Source organism: Tamandua tetradactyla, chromosome 1, assembly GCF_023851605.1.
Source record: "Tamandua tetradactyla isolate mTamTet1 chromosome 1, mTamTet1.pri, whole genome shotgun sequence".
Taxonomy (NCBI): domain Eukaryota; kingdom Metazoa; phylum Chordata; class Mammalia; order Pilosa; family Myrmecophagidae; genus Tamandua; species Tamandua tetradactyla.
In genome coordinates, this window is record NC_135327.1 from 4,632,580 (window position 1) to 4,652,498 (window position 19,919).

Below are 19,919 nucleotides of genomic sequence, written 5' to 3' on the forward strand. Positions count from 1 at the left end.
GTGAGCAGTGGGGCGGGGCTCTGCGGGGGCGGGGCTCGTCATGGGCGGGGCTCGGCGGGGGCAAGCGGGGGGCCCAAGGTGGTCTGGGAGGCACCCAGGCGAGCAGCCCGCGCTTCCTTCCAAAGTGGCCATCTGTGTCTGCAGGATGAGAAAAGATTTTTCAAAGGAATTTGAGTTTACCATAAAAAGTGAGTCCATTTTAAATATGAGCAGAGTAGCCGCAAAGTTTGTGATTTTTGTTAGTTGTGTTATCAAGGCCCCTGGGGGGCTGCTTTCTTGACTTCAGGCCATCACGGAAGAAGGTTCCTGAACAACGTTGTGGGCGGTGGGCGGGAATTAAACGGCATGGAGGAGGGAGAGGAGCATATGTGGGGACCCTGGCCACTCTGCACGTGGTGGCAGGCAGGATGGCTCGGAAGCTGGCATGGCAACCTACTCTTTGTCCACATCTTCCCAGGCTGCAGCCTGGGCAGGAGCCAGCCAGGGTCCTGTTTGTCCACCTTGCAGGAGGTGCTCGGTGGGTTCTGAAGACTCACGGGCCAGGCTGCTTGCCTGAGGCAGAGGCACAATTACAGCTCGGTCACTTACTGCCAGGTCTGTTGCAAAATCCTCCAGACTCAATTAATTTAATTTGCTTTAATTAAAAAATATAAATACTCCCCAGCTTGGGTAAGAAGCACAGGCAGTTGTGAAATTAGGTATTGTGGCTGAGATGTTGCAACCCCAGGAAGGGGTGTGCATGTGACAAGGGGCTGCTTGGATGGCATGTGCCAAGGACAGAGGCCTACCTCGGCTCCATTCACGATGCTGACCCAGCCTGCAAGGCCGAACTGCTTTCTCTTGGCGTGGTGTGTTGGGGTGGAAAGCAGGCCAGTGAGGCTGCGTCTTGCAGACTCATCCCACTGCCAGAATCATCTGGAAAGTGGGTCCTGCCGACAGAGCTAGAAAGGCCTCTGTCTGATTCCCAGGGAAGTTCACTTTTTGAGTCTGCTAAAGCTGACTGAATGCACATACCAGAGATGGATCAGATTTTAATAAAGGGATTTATTTAGTTAAATATTTACAGTTCTTCAGAGGCAAGGCAGCTGGCTTTCATCTGAGTTTCTCTATTAATGGGAAGGCACATGGGGACATCTGCTGGCCTTCTCTCCTGGCCTCTGGGTTCCAACAGCTTTCCCCAGGGTGATTCTTTTCTGCATCTCCAAACATCTGGGCTGAGCTACAAGTGCTGAGATGAGGTATACTGAGCTGCTGAACTCTCTCCTGACCTCTCCCTTTTAAGCCTCCAGCTAAATAAATCAAACCCCACTCATTGTGGAAGGCACTCCCCTTAGCTGACTGCAGATGTAATCGTCCATAGATGAATTTCACATGCTGATGATTTAAGTCCACAGCCACAGAACAACGGGGCATCATCATCTGGCCCAGTTGACACCCCAACCAAATACCACCTTCAGTGTCCATCCTGTCTGTGAGGCAGAACCTCACTGGTTCCTGGGTCTCTGCAGAAAGTCAGGCATGCCAGAGGGGACCCCTGGATGATTCCAGAGGCCTGGATGCAGACAGAGGAAGCGCTTGTTAAGGGGGCATCTGCCACCCACTTCCAGACAATTTTAGCTGTGCAGGTCAAGAGTTGCCAACCTTCAGCTCATTTTAAATCTGGATTTTTAGCTGAAATCTTCTAACTTCTTGTACCTGTGTACTGTGGGTCAAACAGAACACGTCTGTGCGCTGGATGCAGCCCACAGGGTGCTGTTGACCACCTCTGGCGAGAGGTCTGTATTGAAGCCCTTAGCTTTTCATGCCAGAGGAACAGTGAAGCTCCAGAAGTGTTCTGCTCGATTTCTCACAGCCAGGGCACTGCTGCCCACAGGAGAGGTCACCTAGAGCCATAAGATGAGGTGTTTATGCTATAATCCACCAGAAACCAAGACCATGGAAATTCAAAGAGTTGTGGAAACCGTGTCAGTCAAATTGAAAGGAAACTCACATATCCTGGGACATACTGGGGATTTGTGTTGGGAGCCAAAGCCTAGCATTTCAAAATCATATAACCTGATGCCCCTAAAAGAACCATCTCAAGAATAAACATTCCTCAAAACTGATTGTCCAAGCCACCAAAAAGCTGTCTCCCCAAAGAATTGCTTTCATCCAACTCAGCCTAATTATTATGCTCTCAGTGATGGCTGGGAGCATAATGTCAAATAGCTATTTTTTGTAAAATTTCCCTTAAGAATTTTATTCATGATATTTAGAATGTCCCTATGTACAAGGAACCCCATTCTAACCTTACCTTCAGAACTCAAACCCGTGAGAACATCTCATGAGCTGGTGTGTTCCTGTGTATTCACTTACAACAACTGTGTACCCTATATGCTTTCCCTCTTTGCCCTGGCAGCTGGGAAGCACAGACCTGAATTTTCCATCAAGTTGCTATTTAAACTGAAAACATTTTCAAGATCCCACTGCATGAGGTTAGTTACACTGATCAGTGTCTATTAATTGAGAAAATGACAAAATAATAATAATTACCATAAAGCGAAATCCCTTTTAGATTAATTTGATTTGTATAACTCCCATTAGTAGATTTTAGTTTTCCCAGTACCAGTTGTCAACTGTTCCTGCTGGGACTTGAGCTGCATTATGATTCTTGTATTTACATGGGTTTAGGGCCATTGGTTGAGTTGAATTTAGGTCTGGCTGTGTGTGAGAGGACGTAAGATGTCAACGGTTAATTGCTCGCTCAATTTAAAGTCTGTGCTGCTTTGTTGGACCTGCTCCGTGAATTGGTTGAGGACTCAAACTGCCCATTGGTGAGAACAGTATCACATACCACTCCTGGCTGCAAGGGAGCCAGGGAAATGGAGTCGGTACACAGAGGGTCATTTAAGTATTTGAGGATTTGATCAGTTTTCCCAAGGGTCTCCTTAGTCCTTTGACATCCGAGTCTTGCCCTGTAAGTGCTTATTGCCTCAGCATCCTTTTCAGTGATCTCATCTTCACTTATCTCATAGGCCAGATTATATTTGTCAGCGGATTTGCATGTGACTTGAGCTGTCTCCCAGCGTCACTTTAATTAATTCCACAAAACCCTGCATCTTCTACAAGATTGGCAATTTCGTTTTACAATCATCTTGCTTTGTGCTATCCCATGTTTGTGATAGAGTTTGGCAAGGATGAAGTAAGAGATGCTAAGTTTAAGCAGGATAAATGTCTGTCAATGAATATTTCTATATTTTGACTTCTTATAACTTTGAGGACTTGGATCTCAAATACGTATACCATTGAAACGATAAAATTTCATCCTCAGCTTTTACAAAATGTGCTTAGCCATCCTTTGGCACCCTTCAGCAGTTGAACTATCTGCTGCCCTAATTCTGCTCACTTATTTGCCCACAAGTCCAGGTTCTTTTCCTGGAAAAGGACGCCCGCCAGCTCTTTGCACAGGCAGGTGAGAGTGTGGGCTCTCCCTGAGTTCAAATCGAAGATCCACCAATTACTAGCTGAGTGAACTTGAACAAAATTTTTAACTTCTGTCTTGGTTACCTCGTCTTACAAATAGGAATAATGATATTACTTAGGTCACGGAGTTTTTGTGAGGATTAAATATGTTAGAACAGTGTCTGGGTGAGCATTTAAGAAGAGTGGGCAATGATGATGGTGGTGGTGATAATTTGCACAATAGTACACCATCGTGCCACCTTCTCAGACCAGAGTCCCCGTGCACCGCAGATGGTGAAAATGAATTGTGCACACAGATCAAAACTTGGCACCACATGCTCAGCCTCTCTGGATATCAGTGAAGTGCAAATTAAGCCGACAGTGGGCTCCCGCATCTCACCCGTTACCACAGCATATATCAAGAGGTCCAGGCCCGCAGATGTTGGCGAGGATGTGGGGGGGGTCGCATAGACTAACCATGGAAATGCAAATTAACACCTCCACTTTGGAGAGCGATTTGGCTGTTTCTGGCAAGGCTGAAACATGCCTCTTCCACTTAGCAGTTCCATCTGGCTTGTCCCCTTCGGAGGAGGTGCTCTTTGAATTCTGCTTGAGTAAGAAGTGTCCGGGAAGGAGAGGCTGCTTCCCGGCAGCTCGGCTGCTCCCTGAGAGGTGTGCGCCTTCTGCCTGGTGCCTTGCCTTCAGATGCAAGTGACAGAAACCCCAACCCCAGTTGATTTCGACAAGATACTGCATTTTGCGCTCCCTCTGCTGAGACGGGGTAGGTGGGCTCTAGGCAGGGCTGTACCCGGTGGCCTGCCAGTACCATAATTTTGTCCTAACACTCAGAGCCCATGATGATGGCTGGGGCAGGCCAGCTGGCTTCTGAGGTCACATCCAGCGGGAGCAAGAGAGTGTCTTTTCCCAGAGTGCCAAAGCTGTGAGGTTCTTTCTAACTGGACCAGCTTTGGGCAGGAAAAAAGACTTTTCCTGGCCCTTTCTGGTGAATTAGACCGAAGTGCCCGTTTTCTTCTCACTAGGCAATGCCTCTCTTCTCCCACTGTGCCATCTGCAGATCTGAGATTGTTTCCCCACCTATCTCCTGCCATCAGGGACGGGGTTTTGTAGAGATGGTGGTGAGCCTTCTAGCAAGTTCTAGAATGCACCAGGACAGGCGTTGGAGCTTGTTTTCAGATTTAGCCCCAAGCATCCCAATTCCTTTCACCCTTCTCCTCACACTCAGCTGGGAGAGACGTCAGCTGAGGACTTGGCCTTCGCCCTCAGCCCTGGGCGGTCACCTTCACTGGGTCCCTCAATGCGAGGACCCCTGCCCCCGCAGGGCACGTGGGGTACTGGTGGGGGGGGTCATTGGGCAATTTGGCATCTCTGACGAAAGATTCAATGCTGGCACGTGAAGGCAGGTGTGTGTGCGTGGCGTGGGGGGGCGGGTTGTGTCCCTAAAGTGTGTTCAGAACGGTGAGGACCTGGGCTGGTGCTCAGGGTGCCTCCCCCTGTTTTTCTAGAAAGTTCCACATCTGCATCTGTCCCTGCTACTCGGTTTTGACCTGCCTCTTCCTTCCCCTGAACCCCTGAGCATGCAGCGGGTCTGCGGGGTGCCCTCGAGCCTCCCACACCCGAGGTACTCACCCCCAACCCAGCCACCTCTCCAGGCCCTCGTGTGTCTTTCCTTCCGCAGCTCCGCCTCCGCGGACGCTCCTCCCAGAACCCCGGGGTCGCCCTGCTGCGTTGGCTGCGTCTGCGTCTCCCCCTCCGCCTCCGCGACCTGCTCGGCCTCACCCTCGGGACATGGTGCTGCTGCCCCATGGCACCTGTGCCCCATGGCACCTGCCGCCCGCCCTGCCTGGTCCACCTTCCTCCCCTGCCCCCGCCCCAGCCTCACCCCCCAGCGGCCAGGGAGGGGGGCGCCTGGCAGAACCCAAGTGGGTCCGTTTCTCCTCTTCCGGGACCTCCGGTTCTCCGCTCGGCCACCTCCCCTCCGCACCCCTGGTCACTCCACAAAACCACAGTGCCTCCTTCCTGCTTCTGGAACAACCCGCAGGGGCCTGGCGCACTCCCACCTCGCGGCCCCTGCCCTTAATTCCCTTTTCTGGAAGCTGCTTCTTCCCCACGCAGCTGTATGGCTACTCCTTCCCTTTCCTCAGACCTTTAGGCAAACGCCACCTCCTAGAAGCCCTCCGTGACTGCCCGTCCAGAAGAGCATCACCTTGCCCTCTTCATCTCCCCTGCCTCCCTTGTCTCCTCCCCAGCCCTGTGGGCACCTAACCGAGGCGTGCGCCTTCGTTTACCGTCCACCCTCCCGTGCGAAACCACGTCTCCCTGCACTGGCCCCGCCCCTGTCTTTCCCCAGCCCGCACCGCTGGCGAGCTGAGGGTTGCACTCGTTTATCTTGGTGGACAATCTCTCGGCTAAAATGTGGGCTTTGGGGGTGCGGGGTCCGTGTCGCGCTCGCCCCTGCGCCCCTGGGTCTGGGAGAGTGCCTGCCCGGGCTGGTGCTCAGCAGACAGCTGACCCTCCCCGCCCCGCTTCTGCCCCCTCCCCGGCCCCCCTTGGCCTTCCCTCCCCCTCTCTGGGCCACCTGCACACCCAGGAAGAGAAGGACTTCAGTAGCCCCTGGGCGGCTCTCTCTGGCCTCTGCTGCAGCTGTCCCCCTAACAATAGCCGCCTTCTCTCTGCTCGGCTCTCCTCCTGCCCTGCCCCCTACGCGCTCTTCCTCTCCCCTGAGTGCACACAAGTGCTCACACACGCATGCACACACACGGCTCCCTTCTTCCCTCCGCCAGCTGTCCGTGCCCCCGCCGGGCCTCCCTAGGCTCGCAGGCTGCCAGCAGCGGCTTCACCCACCCCGTGGTGCCATGGCAGCAGGGCCCGCCCCCCACGGAAGTCACTGCCACATAATGAATTTCTTTAAACGCCATGTAACAGTCACACCCTTTCTCCAAGACCTTCGTGTTTCAGAACAAAAGCAAACCACCGAGGCAGAAGTCCAGAGCATGAGGCTCTGCTGGCTCCCAGTGACGGCTGGGCCTCAGTTTCCCCACCTGCACAGCAGAGCTGAGGCATTTGTGTGTCAGTTACCCTGTGCCTTTGAAATGACTCCGCCCTGGGGTCCTGTGGCCGGGAAGGAGGGGTTCTGTGGCCCAGAGAGGAAGTGGCCTGCCCGTGTCTCAGCTCTTCAGAAGGCAGGTGATGGGCCGGGGTCTGCTCTGTGTCCAGCCCATACCCTGAGCTCTCCCTGTCCCAGCCCGCCGCTGGGTTTGCTCGCACACCGCATCTCGTTTAGTAACTGCAGGACGAGCTCACCTCCACGGGGGCCTTGGTGGGAGACCAGAGCAGACCCCAGGAGCCCCTGGAAAACCACCCCCCCCGAGCAGAGGCTGCTGTCGTGGCAGGAGCGCCGACTGGCTCCCTCTGTGGCCCACGAGGCCGCAGCTGTCCGCCCCATTATTCCTGAGTGATTCCTTCCTGCCGCCCCTGGTACCCTGATCTGGCTCCTTCTCCCTCTTCCCAGTCCCCCCACCCCACCCCACCCCACCCCCACCGTCCTGTGGCTGCAGGATCAGGGGCAGCTGCCCCAGAGGGCCAGCCGGGCCCGGGACCTGGTTCTCGCCCTGCGCCTCCGCTGTCAGCCCACGCCCTGGCCAGCGGTCAGTGCCAGCACCCACAGGGGCCCTCTCAGAAGTCATTGGGGCAAAGGGGGACACTGAGCGTCTGACACTGCCACCCTCCCACGTGAAGAGGGCCCCCGCTGTGCCCACACAAGCCCTTTCTAGGCTCAGAGGCCAAACCCAGTGCCAGGCAGGTGATACCAGACGTGAGGCAGCCGGCCAGGGGGCTCAGCAGGCCGGGGGCGGGGTAGGCACCCCCAGCCCAGCCCAGTGCTTTCGTTGGACATCGGGTGTACCTGCGGTTGCCAGCTCTCCTGCTTTTTATGAGAATCTGCCTGATTTTCAAATGTAGGCCACTGAGTCAACTTTTAAATAAATCAGTAAATAAAAACACTGTGGAGGCCCCAAGCAAGCACACCTGGGGTGAGTGTGGCCCATAGGCCTCACTCAGAGGAGCCCCCCCATCTCCTAGGGGTCAAAACCCACTAAGCCGTTTCTGGGGACCCTGAAGATGGGAGTGCTGTGGCGTTCCTGGGGCGGGGCCAGGGACCTCTGGCGTCCTGCTTTGCACAGGAGGCCCCCCTCAGCCCCCAGATTGCTTCGCCTTCCATGAGGCTCCGGAATGTTCCACCAGCTCATCCATAGGAGTGGAGTTTAGTTTATGCTCTTCTCTGAGCCGTGAACCTCAGCTGAAGTGGGGTTTTCTGCAGTTTTAATATACCCTGAATTATCCAGAAATGCAAGTGATATGTAAATTGAGGGACTATTAGGCTTGAATTCAACATTTTCCTAGGAGTTGTCCCTTATTTCTGAAAATCACCTTGCTAATAGCAGGGCTACCCAGAGGATTTGCATCGCAAACCCCACAGCCCCCCGGCCCCGCATCTGTGACTGTCGCTTCACCTGTCACTTCACAGGTGTTGGGCAGTGACTGCTCTGTCCTGTCTTCCTGGTGGATGTGCTGGCAGCTTCCATAGTGAAATTCTTCTTTATTATAAATTGCTTTCCTTAATTTTTCCTGCATATTGCAGTTAGAGCATTATATTGATTTTTTGGAAATGCTGTGCATAGGTAGGTTCTGTTACCAGGAAAATAAGGGGGTATTGTAAAATATTTGTCCTAGAGATGGAGCCTTCACCTACTTGCTTTGAGGACAATCTTTGAAGCATCAGCATAATGTCAGATCCCACCGAGGTGAGGATTAAATGTCCACTGGCTGTCTGGTGGCCTCCCCCAGGCCACGTCCTAAGGGTCGTAGTAGGTTTTCTCTCCTCCTCCGTCCCAGCCTTCTGGACTAAACCACACGAGGGTGGAGGATTTTAAGAAACAGCTCACCCTGACAGTGACCTACTAGGAAATGAAACCTGTCGCTAGGGCTGGGTAGCCCTCTGTGCCCAGCTAATTGCATTTCCAGGAAATGGAAGGGCCCAGTTCCTCATTTGCAGAAGCTATGAGACCCGCCCCAGGAGTGCTCAGCCAAGGCTGGCATTTAACTAGAGGCCAGGCGGGCAGCCCACCCTCAGGACTCCCCTTGTGAGCAGCTCAGCCGGGCCTGCCACGGCCACTCTGCTGGGTGCCTGTCGTCTGCAGCCGCACTCCATAGCTGTGGCCTCATCTAGAACAGGCCAGCGGGAAGAGGAGCTTACGAAGGGGCACTGAGGGGGGAGGGCAGCACTTAGCCCTCACCTGGTTATCTCTGTCCCTGCCTCTCCCCAGCAATTAGCCCTTCTCCCCCCCAACCCAGCGCCAGAGGGAGCTTTGAGAAATGGAAATCGAATCATCTCACTCCCCAGTTTAAAACCCTGCCCTGGCTGCCCAGTGCTCCTAGAATAAACTCTCAGCCCCTTGCCAGGGCTGACGCCACTCACCCCTCTGACCACATCCCCCAGGCCTCTCCCTTCCTTCTTCCCACCACCTGGACCTCCTGGGACCCCCTGGGGCCCTGCTGTTCTCAGACACACCAAAGTCCTTCCTTCCCCAGGGCCTCGAGCAGCACCCACTGGCTTATTCCTTTTCCTCCCTGAGCTCCATCTCTGTCTCTCCTCTTTTCCCACAAGGACCGGCCCTCCCCACCCCCAGGCTATCCCTACCCCGTGCCCTGCTTTGTTCCTTAGAGCTTATCACACCCTTGAAATGATCTCAGGCTGTTCCTCATTTATTTCTTGCCTGTTATGTTCATGGCCATTTCTCCAGATTCTAGAACAGTGCCTGGCAGGTGTGGGACTCAAGAAACATTTGAATGAATGAGTGACTCTCAGGCCTGAGGCTGGAAGTAGCAGAAAAGGCATATAAAATGGAATTTGAATTATTATCTCACTGGCCAAACACCGAGAAACATAATTGAAATTAGTTCAAGTGAACCCGGCTGGTTGTGGAATGCAGATGCTGTCCTTGGAGCCCCATGTTCCTGCATCTGGGGTTTTCTTCCATCTGGGTGGGCTCTTCCCTGTTCCCTTGTGATGGCAATGCCCCCAGCTCCCAGCTCCCTGTGCACCCCAGGAGGGAGAGTGCCTGGGCCAGGGTGCCAGCTAAAGCCTGGGAGGGGGCGTTCCTTGGCTGGGCTGGGGCCCTGTGTCGCCTGCCTTGCCTGCAGAGCCAGGGACAGTGGGCAGCCCTGAGTGGCCAGGCTCAGATCGTGGGTCTAGCTTGGAGGTGGATCACCCTCACCTGAGCAGGTTGGACAGAGCCTGAAAAAAGGGGCATGCGTGCTGGGAGGGAAGGAGCACATCTCCACGGGCGCCACGGGCACCACAGCCACTTCCCCACAAGTGGCATGTCCCAGGGAGGGGGCTGAATGGGGAGGGGGCTGTACAGGGAGGGGGAGGTCCGGGGAGGGGGAGGTATGGGAGGGTACCTCCCCCACCCCAGCTCGCTTTGCTTCCAGCACCGTCGCCTCAGCCGCAGCGTCACGCCCACCCCTTCCTCTCTGCCTGCCCACATTTCGCACGCAGTCCAGCAGGATCCCATTTCTGGCACCGAGAACTCTGCAGCATTGATTTATCACTCCGTGCAGCAATTTGTGTCTGGTGTCTTTTCAAAAGCTGGAGAAAGAGAGTCATGTTGTAACCTTGCAGGCGGCCCAAAGTGAAAAGGATTGGAGCGGCCGGGCCTGCGGGTTGGGGGACCCTGCTCATTTAATGCCTTCCCCCCGCCCTGCTCCTCGGCCAGCTTGTCTGCCAAAAAACAAAGGCCTCGGTCCCGTGGTATTGTGCATCTACTATTTATAGTGCTCTAGAGTTTGCAAAAAGGACGTCCTTCTCATCTATCACTCATTCCTCGGGGCCCCCATCCCCACCCCTGGGAGTCAGTGGGGTTGTTCTCTGCCACCCAGATAGGGCGCCCAAAGAAGCACAACGGAAGCACAACGGATGGTGGAGGCCACCCAGCTCAGGCCCTCCTGCCGCCGCAGGGGTGCTGTCGGAACTCAGCTCGGCTCCCACTGTGTGCCTTGGGGTCCGGGCTAGGGCTGGCAGAAGCGGCAGCTGACCGTCTGACTCAGCCTCCGACCCCGAATATGTTCTGTCTCTAACTGCTTAACAATTACATTCCCTTTAAACCCACGGTGTTTCTGAAAAAGTCTGAAAAGTTCACCCAAAAATCAAGATTCCAAGGTTGGCTTTAAAATACAAAAATATCCTGATGCTGATTTTCAGCCCGGGTCACTGCAGCTGGGGGCCAAGTTTAGCCCACTGCCTGTTTTGATAAATAAAGTTGTGTGTGTGGGCACACAGCCACGCCCACATCTCCAGGGCCACTTTCCTGGTGCAGTGGCCGGTGGCGTGGTTGTGACTCAGACCTGGGCCCACAAAGCCTGAAATATTTACAGCCTGGCCCTTTGCAGAAAAAGCACGGATCTGCTGTGGCGCTAATCTGTGTCCTGTGTTGCAGCCACCGCCGCCCCCAGCATCTGTCAGAATGTAGCTACTGCAGAGGGCATCGTCGTCGCCAAATCACAGAGGTTCGGGAGTGATGGACGTGCATTTCCCTCCCCCAGCCCTGGCCTCTCTCCATCTTGCCAGAGACACGGCGAGGTGGTGAGCGGACTGGAGACAGGCCATCTGGGCGCAGGTCCCAGTTCTGCCACTGACCAGTTGTGGGTCCTTGGGCAAAAAAGGGACTTCACTGCTCTGTGCCTCAGTTTCTCTCACTGTAAAATGGGGACAAAAATAGTATCTCCCTCACTGAATTGTTATAGATCATCATCATCATTGTCATCTAAACCGGTGGTTCTCAAGGTGTGGCCCTGGGAACCCTGGACCGAAAACTGCTTCCGTGGTAATACCAAGACATTATTTTCCTTTTCACACTCTCTTTTTTTTTTTACTTTTTTATTGTATAGTATAACATATATACAAAGCAAGGAAATAAAAAAGCAATAGTTTTCAAAGCAGTCTTAAGCAAGTAGTTACAGGACACATCCTGGAGTTTGTCATGGGCACAGGTGTACAGTGGAGTTTTCTAGAGAGTCCTAACATACTCACAATTATCTAAAGAGGGTTTTAAAATAGGCCTCCTTTCTCCATCCATCTGGGTGAGGCTGGATTTTTCCTATAACATAGCCTAAACAAGGTATCCTAACAGATTGAATGCAGAAGCCAATATGAAAATCCAGCTGCCTTCTAGTAAACCCAACATGAAAGAGTTTGCAAAATGTGAGTCAGTGTAGATCTTTGAACTAATTTTATTCGGTTTGGAGAAAATGTAGTTATTTTTCACTAAAAAAAGGACCACATGCTAACAGGTAATGAGCATTAGTATTAATTATTATTAAATGAACTCACGTTATCAGTTTCTCAGTTTCAATTTCTAATGCAGTAACTATTGCTAGATATAATCCACATAAAAGCTCAATGGGGTTCTCAATAAGTTTTTTTTTCCCCCATGGGCAGGCACTGGGAATCGAACCCAGATCTCTGGCATGCAGGCGAGAATCCTGCCAGTTGAATCACTGTGGCCCACCCAATAAGTTTTGAGTATAAAAGAGCAATGTTAATTATTATTAAATGAACTAATACGTTTTCAGTTTCTAATGCGGTGACTATTGCTAGATATAATCCACATAAAAGCTCAATGGGGTTCTCAATAAGTTTTAAGAGTATAAAAGGGCTCTGATGTCAAAACATTTGAGTACTACTGCTGTGGATTAACAATGCCCTTGAGTCCCTTTCTGTTTTATGGAGTATTCCCACAAAAAGTGAACACCGCACCAGTATAGATTAAACAGATCTGGATTTAACCGTCCACAGTCCACAAAATCAAATAGAAAGACAACTTAATCTGCTAGCTGTTCAGCTCCCATCACGTGGATGATGGGACCTGAGAATATGTAGTTTCCCCAGTCGGACATGGTCCCCACAGGCCTCTGCAACCTGGGTGTTCATTCATTCATTCACTCACTCATTCATTCATTTCACAGATGTTCACTGCGGCCCGCAGCTTGGTGAGCTCTGTTCTAAAGGCACAGAGGCAGCAGCCAGAGCTGAACACCTGCCCTGTGAGCTGCTGTTCTAGGGGGCAGGCAGGTGGTAAACATGACAGATGCATTTAAGTGATGATAAGTGCCGCCAAGGAGCAAAGTCGAGGGGGGAGGGAGGGCCAGGGCATGGGGAGACGCTGCAGACATGCAAAGCTGTGACCCCGCAGTCCGGGCAGGTGCAGGACGGAGAGGACCCCTTCCGAAGCAGGGCCCCTGGGCAGGAGCGGGGTCTGGGACTTAGAAGAACGGAAAGAGGCCAATTCACTGGAGCAAAACTGGTCTGGGGGAAGTGGGGGGGGGGGGACGAAGTAAAGAGGTGAGGCTATAGCGTCCTCGGGGGCCATGACAAGGTTTTAGTTTAAGTGAGATGTGGAGCCATGGAAGGGTTTGGGGCAGAAAAGTGGCTGTCAGCTTTGTGGCTTCAAAGGCTCTTTGTGCTGCTGTGGAGAGACTGGAGGTTGGAGGGAGTCTCCAGACTGGAGACTGGAGGACCAGGAGAAGGTTGCTGCAGAGGTTTCCAGGCAGGAGGTGTCATGGACTGAATTGTCCCCCAGAAAGAGGCATTCAAGTGCTAACCCAGGACCCGTGACTGTCACCTTATTTGGAAAGAGGGTCTCTGCAGATGTAATTAGAGGAGTGAAGCCATACTAAACTGGGGTGGCCCTGGTCCAATATGACTGGGACCCTTATAAGAAGGGGGAGGTTTTGTGGTTGTTTTGGGGGTATATGGTCCAGGAATGGAGCCTGGGTCTCCCACATGGAAGGTGAGCCCCCCACCACTGAGCCAGCTGTGCACCCAAGAAGGGGGAGGTTTGGACCCAGAGAGAAGAACACCACGGGTGCGCTGGGAAAACACAGCAGGGAGTGGAGGGGTTTACACCACAGCTGCAAACCAAGGAATGCCTGGGGCCTCCAGGAGCTGGGCGAGGCCAGGGAGGGTTTTCCTGTTAAGCCTTCGGAGGGTGCAGCCCTGCCGACACCTTGATTTCAGGCTCCAGCCTCCAGAACTGTGAGAGGACAAACTTCTGTTGTCTTAGCCCAGTTTGTGGCACTCCGTCATGGCAAAGTCCTAGGAAACTAGAGCAGATGGTGACAGAGGAGGGGACGGGAAGCAGGAGGCCCTGGACTGTTTTGAGGTGGAGCTGCGACGATGTGTTGACAGCATGGAGGTGAGGAGAGAGGGCAGCTAAAGGCGACGCCAAGGCTTGCAGCCAGAGCAGCTGGCCTTTGCAGCCTGGCGGAATGCTGAGAGAGAAGCAGGCTCAGAGGGACAAACCTAGGGTCTAGTTTGAAAATGCCCATTTAGCACCAAATGAAGAAGCTGTCCGGCAAGTTGAATTCGCCAGTAAGAGATGCAACTTTCCGCATCTTGTCGATATTTAGAGTGATGGGACTGGACGACAGCACCAAGGCAGCTGTGTAGATGGGAAGACTGGGCCAGGAAGAAAAAGTGGCCGGCTAGAGAGAAGGAAAACCACGGAAGCGTGCAGTCCTGGGCACCCCCCAGGATGTGATTGTCTGAGGACGCGCCGTCAGCTTGCCCAGTACCTCCTGGAAGTCCAAGAAGATGAGCTGGACGTGGGACTGTGATGCATCATCCTCCAGCACTGGAGAGAATTTGGTGTTTAAAGACAAAAAAACAGTCTTTTTCTACACTGTGCCCCTGACACGTGTTAACTGCTTTGTCTCAGGCGCAACTGAAGAAATGGCCAACCTTTCTAATCCTGACCATTTCAGTTTATAAGAAACAACACTTGGGCACACATTCAAAAAAGGCTTGCAAGGATGATTTTGACCAAAGAATTCTTGCCTTCCACTCTGACGTCAGAAGCAAGTCAGAAGATCTCATGCATCCTTCACAAGACGCACGCAGGCCACAATCTTTCCTCTGAATCCTCCCACCCCCGGGAGAAGCAGCGGCAGTTGATGTTATTTATTGTCGATGTACAAATAAGGAAAGTGGGGCTCACAAGGATCACAGGGCTCCACCCAGATCACACGGACAGAAACGCAGAGCTGTGACTCAAAGCTGGGTTCTTCCCACCTGACCTTCATGTGTGAGCCCCTTTCAGGGCAGATCCCAGCTAGTGAGCTGGCACCTGGGTGTTGCTTTCGGATGTGCTGCGGTCCAGGGGATGCATGGCTTCCGGCTCTCCAGGCCTTGTCCACTGGGAGTCTTGGAAACAGTCTGCAAATCCCAAAAGCACAAATCTGACCGTCTCAAGGAGGAAAGAAATGAAATGGCTCACGAATTTTAAATCTAGAGCCAAGCCTAGCTTCAGGTACCTTGATCCAGGTACTTAATTGGTGGCCTCTGGGCTGTGCCTCGCATCTCCCCCACTCTGCTTGGTTCTCGGTCAGATCACTTCCTGTGTGGCTTCACCCAGCTCAGACCCCCAACAGTAGACCCAGGTGCTGAGGCCAACCCCCCTGGCTTAAGCGTGGCGTCTGTTCCCCCCAAGCCTCTGCCAGCAAAAGCGTTGGAATGCTCTGATGAACTCGGCTCAGCCCACTGCCACGGTGGTGGGGCCCCTTCCCGCCGAGCCGCAAGGACTGAGATGGGGGAACCAGGATGTTCTTTCCAGAGTCAAGGGAGTAAGCGGTGGGAAGGCCTGTATCAACGACAGCCACGGGAAGGAGAACCACTTTTCTTAAACCCTCCTGGGCTGAACAGAACTTTGAGGCCTGCCGAGCAGCCCAACTGAGGCCCGTGGGAGACGCGCCCACGTACACCCACTCCCCATTTCACTCCAGGAGAGGAAGCTCCACGGAGGCAGAGTGAGGTGTCCACCCAGCATCGCTGCCCACCCAGAACCCATTTCCTTCCAAGCCGGGGGCACTCTTTTCCCCAGTCCAGTGTGAGCCAGTGGAGAAGCAGTCTCTCCTTCTATAGGCATTAGGAGTAAAATCGCGGTACAAGGGCCACACAGGCCCCCAACTTCTTGACTGTCATTGCTTAGGCCCAGAGGTCAGCAGGTTCTTTGGTTTTGTTTTCATTTTTCTTTTTTAATGAATTAATGCTTGGAAGGTAACTCAGGAGCCTTTCAAAAATATAGTGGATATATTTATAAAAGCAGAACATCATACTGCGGTAAAAATGAAGAAACTATAACCGCACACAACATGGGTGATTCTCAGAAGGAGAACGTGGAGTCAATATACAAGCCGTGGACTAATAACAGTAAGATTCTACGACGTGAAACTGAGAAACAGGCAAAAGCAAACAGTACACTCTGAGGGAGGCGGACGAAAGTGGCAACACCAGAGAGAAAAGCACAGAAACTGTTCAAACAAAATTTAGGTGAATGTGTGAAATAAGGGGGCATGATGCAGGGGGACTCCCATGATCCGCCCCCCAGGACACTCCAAAGTCCTAGGAAGGTTCTGTTTCTTAACTGAAGCAGGAAATACAATATACATGGGTTCACTTTTTTTATTATTTCTGGAATTTGCATAGCTGTTTAATTTGCATAGTCTCTGTACATATATTTCCTGATAACAAGAATTTCAAGTGAATGGACTTGGAGGAATATATTAAGTATCTAATGATCCAGATGAGGCCCACAAATGGCAAAATGGATGAAAGAGATGTGTGGTGACTGGGGTTCAGATACCACTAAAGGGGAAGACCCCTTTTCCATTTTCCCAGAAATGCGTGAAATGGATGGTTTAGTTCAGGGAAGATGGACTTTCCAAAGTGTACTACTTCATTTTTCACTGACCTTTCCCGATTGCTTTGGCAAACACTGTTTGTTTTCATTGGCTCAGCTCAGCACTCCGCTCGTCTTTGCTAATAGATGTGTGTCACACTCAGCTGGTTTCCGTGCAGCGTAAACATCCCGCCCCAAGCGCATCCTGGGAGCCGCAGTGGGACTTGCCCTTCTCCCAATCGGTGTCACAACTGGTTTCCAGCAGTCATTTTTTATTTCTCCAGGGAAATGAAATTTCATCCCCCTAGCCTGAAAAAGGAAAACGGGCTCTTCTTTAGGAGCCCAAAGGTTCTTGGGGTTCTCACTCAATGCCAGATGTGATCTCACTTGCTGTACCCATTTTCTGGATGAGGACTCTGAGGCTGGGAGAGGAGCATTTGCTTGTCCGAGAGGAGCCCCCCCGGGCCCTCTGGTCTGGACACAAAGCCCTGCAAGGTCCACTGCACCCCCTCTGCAGGACCAGTGCACCGGCAAAGCCTTCTCCACCCCGGCACTGCTGACCTTTGGGCTTGGATAAATCTGTTTGGAGGCTGTAGCAGCGTGGGGTTGTGACAACCCAAAGTGTCTCTAGACGATGGCCAGTGTCCACTCCAGGTGGTTAAGAGCCACCGCCTGGTCCCTGCTCGCTCAACTCTGCACAATGAGTTGACATCTCGGCCACCTCTGCTTGCTCCTCCTCTGACTTGCAGCTTGCTGTCCTGCAGACACTCTAAAGAAAGCCCTTTAAATAAAACACTGAGCTGCTGCTTCTGCAGCCCTCCTCCTGTACTTCTAGGAAATCATAGGCTGAAGACACACGGTGGTGCATGGCCTGTGGTCTCAACCAAGTTCTTGACCCGCTTGTCCCCACAGCAGATACTCACAGCCAGGGCTGGCTGGGGTTACCGTGCCCAGGCCAGGCCAGGCCAGGCCTCGTGGGGACAGGCTGACAACCGAGCGCACAGCCCCATCTGTAAGACCGTTTCGGAGAAAACAAAGCGCAGACGGCTCTCAACAGGGCAATCAGGGCACCCTGTCCGAGGAGATGACCGAACAGTGAGCAGGAGCCACCACACAAGAAGGAAGGAGACAAGGGGCCCAGCTGGAGGAGGAGTGGATGCAGGCACCCCGAGATGGCATGTTGAAGGAACAGAAAAGACCGGGGGGGGGGGGGCAAAGGGGCGGCCGGTGGTGGCGGTGCAGAGGCTGCCAGGGTTAGAGGAGGTGGGTGGGGCAGACGTGTGGGTGCAGCACGGAAATGACGAAGGAGCCGCCGTCTCTCTCTGGACTTCATCCTCCCGATGGACTCGCCTCTTCCCTCTGGATTTCTAAATCCTGAGGGCTCAGAAGGGCAGGAGCAGGGGTGGGGGTGGGCTCTGAGGCTCCAGGTTGCAGTTTTTTAACACCTCTTCGCTCAGGGGGACTTAGGAAATGCCAACCCTTTTTGCAGCCTTTATGTCTCCTAGCTCAAGACTCAGAGTCCTTCCCGGTGCCTGCCCATGCAAAAAAAAAAAAAAGAAAAAAAAAAGACTCAGAGTCCCAGGGTGGAGTCTGGTGGGCCAAGCTCTGTCAGCCCCCACCCCATGGCCGAGGAAGGAGGAGGGGCAGGTGGGCAACAGCTGTACTGGGGAGGGGCAGTGGCTGTGGCCTTTTTGGGCTCCAGACATATTTGAGACCTGAAAGAAAAGAGGGGAGAAATATGTACACATCTTTCTATACACACACACACACGCACCTGTTTGTTTATATATTTGTATATTTACGTCTTTATGTACTTACATGCGTGTTTTGTGTATGTGTTGTGTGTGTTGGTTTCAACATATGGGGAAAAACCTGCAACTTGAAATGAGTAAATACATCATGGAATGTGGACCCCATGTGGCATGACTGAGCGCAGACAGCTCCGGGACATTTTGTCTCCTGGGTAGTGAGTTGTCACTTTTCTTTAATGCAGGGGGGCAGGTGAGGGGGTGGGGGGTGAGGAGGCTGAGAGCCACGAGCCCCCATAGCTGAAAGAGCCCTGCCGAGGGCTCCCCAGGCTGGCCCACAATGGGGGCGAGGAGGCCCCCGGGCGTGGCGATGCTCTGACCCTGGCAGCTGCCGCTCGCCCAGTGCTCGTGTGTGCCCATGGCGCCGCTCCTTCTTCAGCGGGTGCCGGCGGCACGTGGAGGCTGATGCGGGTCAGGAGGGAGCGCAGCCGGGGTTGGAGCGAGGCCATCTGGCCACATGTGTTCCCCTCTCTCCCTGTCTCCAGGGCCACCTGCCCGCATGCCGGGAGGTGCCAGCAGCCGTGTCCTGCTAAGTCATGTCCAGCTGCCCGGATGCCCGCCGCCCACTACCCTGATAGCTCACACGCCCCCGGGAGTCCCCCCAGGGCCAGGTTTACCACCCGATTGAATCACAGCTTTAGAGCCCACAAGTGTGATCATCACGAGGCGATTTCGGTGGATTCGGGGCCGGGAGAGAGAACAGGAGGAGCCGCTGCAGCAGCTCTTCCCTGGGCAGCAGAGACAGCAGTGGGGGGGGGGGGGGGCGCGGGGCACGGCACCCACGTGGGGCAGGGATCCCCCAACAGGGGCGCAGCGAGAGGAGGGCTTCCGGCACTTGTCTCTGCAGGGGTCCGTTAGAAAAGGTGTCGCTGGAACTCAATGTTGCTAGAAAAGGAGGAGCCGTTGGTGTCGATGAAAGTTTAGCACCAGCAGGCGCCTGTCCTGCAGCAGACGCAGTTTAAGCTGTATTCACATACTCATTCTCACAGCAACCCCATGAGGGATCCCCATTTTACAGGAGGGGAAACTGAGGAATCAAGAGGTTATGCAACTGGCACAGAGACCCACAGCTTTCCGTGTTTTCAGACACCCAAGGGTTCCCTTAAACGTGCAGGCAGCTTCCGCCAGCCACGCTTCCTCTGCAGCGCCCATGTTCTTCTCTGCGGCCACGGCCCACGGGCGCCCACAAGCTCGCATGCCCTGGCTGGGTCTCGAGCCCCTCAGATGCCAGCGCATCCCGCAGTCAGCCCATTTCTTCTAAAACTCCATTCACGTTCGATTGGAACTTCCCTTCCAGTGTCCTCCCTTTCCCTCTCTTTGCTGCACTCCCAGGTCTGTCAGCCAATTCCCACCCTTGTCACTGGAGAAGGTGGCACAGCGCCGTGGCTCGCCGGGGTCAGTGACCAGCGACCCGCGGGCTCTGAAGGAGTGACGTGATGGTCACTCTCACCATGTGCCCCTGCTGTCCATGCGGCGCTCTGTGGAGGAAGGGCTGGCGGCCAGGTTAACACGCTGTGGTCACTGAATGGGGACCATGTTACCGGGGACCGGGACTATTTAACGAAACCGCGATAACCAAAATCTGTCCCTAGCAGAAGCGGGCAAGGCCGGGGCGCCGTAAACAGCACTGTGCCATTGTGGCGTGGCTGTTGCTGTTGACCATTATTTCTCTGCACTGCGGAGCCCCCTGGCCACGTTGAGTCTCCTCTGCTGAACTGTCATCCTGTCTTCCAGGGTCACCACACTGCCAGTTTAAATCCCCAGGGGTCCCTCACCCCACACTGTGAAATGTGCTCCACATGGAGGTCGGCGAACTTTTTCTGTAAAGGGCCAGGTAGTGTTTCAGGCTTGCAGCTGTACAGTTTCTGTTGCAGCTGCTCCACACCGCCCTTGTAGTGCGAAAGCAGCCATAACCCTT

The 19,919-nt window shown here is 53.6% G+C and overlaps 1 protein-coding gene across 3 annotated transcripts in view; it reads left to right on the top strand.

Moving 5' to 3' along the window:
• Nucleotides 1–19,919, top strand: part of SULF2 (sulfatase 2) — a 118,353-nt gene that overhangs the window by 51,478 nt on the left and 46,956 nt on the right. The gene's annotated exons all lie outside the window — the stretch shown is intronic.